The sequence below is a fragment of the Tenrec ecaudatus genome, chromosome 1, assembly GCF_050624435.1.
Source record: "Tenrec ecaudatus isolate mTenEca1 chromosome 1, mTenEca1.hap1, whole genome shotgun sequence".
Lineage (NCBI taxonomy): Eukaryota > Metazoa > Chordata > Mammalia > Afrosoricida > Tenrecidae > Tenrec > Tenrec ecaudatus.
In genome coordinates this window covers 308,474,486-308,476,981 of record NC_134530.1, presented here as the reverse complement: position 1 = coordinate 308,476,981, position 2,496 = coordinate 308,474,486, and the positions used below count along the sequence as shown (strand labels likewise).

At 36.7% G+C, this 2,496-nt stretch overlaps 1 pseudogene; it reads right to left on the bottom strand.

Annotated features, from left to right (window-relative positions):
- Positions 1–435: 435 nt before the first annotated feature.
- LOC142441502 (olfactory receptor 14J1-like) lies at positions 436–1,429 on the bottom strand (annotated as a pseudogene).
- Between the last annotated feature and the right edge of the window lie 1,067 nt (positions 1,430–2,496).

Sequence of the window (2,496 nt, the reverse complement as noted above, 5' to 3'; positions counted from 1 at the left end):
TGTAGAATGACATCTTAATAGGATGTTAGTTACTTATGAATTGTCAGAGAACATTGATCCTCAGTGTTTGCATACAATGTAGTACTGCAAACTGCAGTGTAAGCTTGAAAAAATTAGGAAGGACACTCAAATTGGCTAATGACTCTGTCACCGTGATAAAAAAGGCACAGGAAAGAGAGATTTAGTTAGTCTATAAAAGTCATTTTCATATTTCTACACCAGGATCTGTAGGCTGATATTTTGACCTACAATACTAATGTTATTTGTTGATATGTAACTGTGTGTTTCCAGGATGTTTATTGCTCAATGATAGTTAATTTATACAACGTCGACTACTATTAGTTTTTCAGTTAGCTTTTATTTCTTGATTAACTTTTTTTGTGGCCTTTCCAATATATTCTGTTTTTGTTTCCCAAATGGAATCGAAAACTTGTCTCAGCCAAACAGGTAGGCTTTTCTTTCTGTGAACACCTTTCTTAGAGCAGTCTTCATGGCTTTGTTCCTTAGACTGTAAATCATTGGATTGAATGTTGGGGGCACAACTGTATAAAGAAGAGTAAGTAAAAAGTCTAGCACAGTTGGAGAATCAGAAGGTGGCCTTAGAAACTCAAAGACCCCAGTAGAGATGTATAATATGACCACACACAGATGGGGCAGGCAAGTTGAAAAGGCTTTTGCTCTACCCTCAGCAGAAGGCATTCTGAGAACAGTAGAGAAAATGTGTGTGTAGGAGAGGCCAATAGAGATGGTACAAAGAAATGCCACCATTGAGAGGAAGGCAGAGACCCCAAGCTCTGGGATGTAGTCACTGGAGCAAGAGAGTTTCAGGAGTTGGGGGATATCACAGAAGAACTGGTGAATGACATGGGGACCACAGAAGTGGATGGAGAAAGTAGCAGCTATATGCATGACCCCAGAGATAAGCCCACTGGTCCAGGCAGCTAAGACTCCATGAACACAGGTGCCAGTGTCCATGACGATTTCATAGCGCAGTGGAAAGCAGATGGTCACGTAGCGGTCATAGGACATCACTGTGAGCATGGCCATCTCAGTAGAAGAACAGATTATGAATGCAAAACTCTGCAGTATGCACTCCCAGAGAGAAATAGTGCCCCTGTGCATGAAAGAATTACAAATGGATCTTGGTACAGTCGTAGTAATGAAGCACAGATCCAAAAAGGAGAGGTGCTTCAGGAAGAAATACATAGGCGAGTGGAGACTATGATCTATGGAAGTCGCAGTGATAATGAGCATATTTCCAGTTAAAGCCACCAAGTAGAAGACTAAGAAAAGAGAAGCCTGTAAGATTTCTATCTCAGGATTGCCAGAAAAAGTCACGAGGAGAAATCCACTCATTGTAGTCAAATTTGTCATACTTTTTCTCTCCTTCCAAGAGCAATGCTGACTGCAAGAGAAGATGGACATGCATAGGAAGAACATGCTATTTATCAGTTGAATCCACTTGTTCCATGATGTTAAGGTATATATGAACAATTATTGGTCTATCACTGTATGTATAAAATAGATATAAATATTAATAGTTATGTTGATAATTTCAGATGACATTGGCTCATTTTTATGTCATCATTTTAAGTAAAGGCAAGGATATAGATACAAGTTTAGTAATGGGATATCTGTCTGTAATTCTTACTACCATCAAGTCGATGCCAACGCATGGTGACACCATAAGACAGGGTAGAACTGCCCCACTCTTTCTCAGACTGTAACTAACGCATTACAGAAACAGAAATTCCCATTTTTCTCCCTTGGAGCATCTGGTGTCTTTGAACTGCAGACCCAGCCAGCCTGTAACCACTATGCCATCCAGGCTCTAATGAGACTTTTAGACACTCGATGGTCCATTCAGCTCGTACTCAGGTGTTTACTAAGTAGTACCTTGGGTATTGTTTTCTCATAATCTCACTCTCAACTTACATAACTCACCACACTCTGTCATTGCAATTTTATCATTCAGTTTCATGTATGAGGAAGTAATTCTTAATTTATGTATATCTCTAAACATTTATTGGGGAAAAGACATTATATATTGATAATATATTAAAAATCACTACACTTAACCTATTATATCCAAGTTTCTCTCAGAAATGTGACAGACCATATATTTTATAGTACATTGAAGTATATTCTCCTAAATAGATTATAATATATTTTAGTAAAAATAAATTGACTAAGAGGAATATTAATCTATAATTAACACATCTGAATAAAATGAAATTTAAAGCAAAAATGCGATAATACTTGAATTGGTCAAATTTGTAGAGATTCATAAATAGAAAACTAAAAATATTGAAAATAAGGCAAAATGAAACCAAACATGCATCTAGAGTGGTCACATGTGTACATATTTTTAAAATACAGACTGTACTTTAAACCAGTGAAGTTTATGCTACATATTTTATTTTTTATGCTACTCATTTTAACTAAACTATGTGAGGAAAATTGGTTCAGGAAATATCTGCTTAGGACAATTATAGT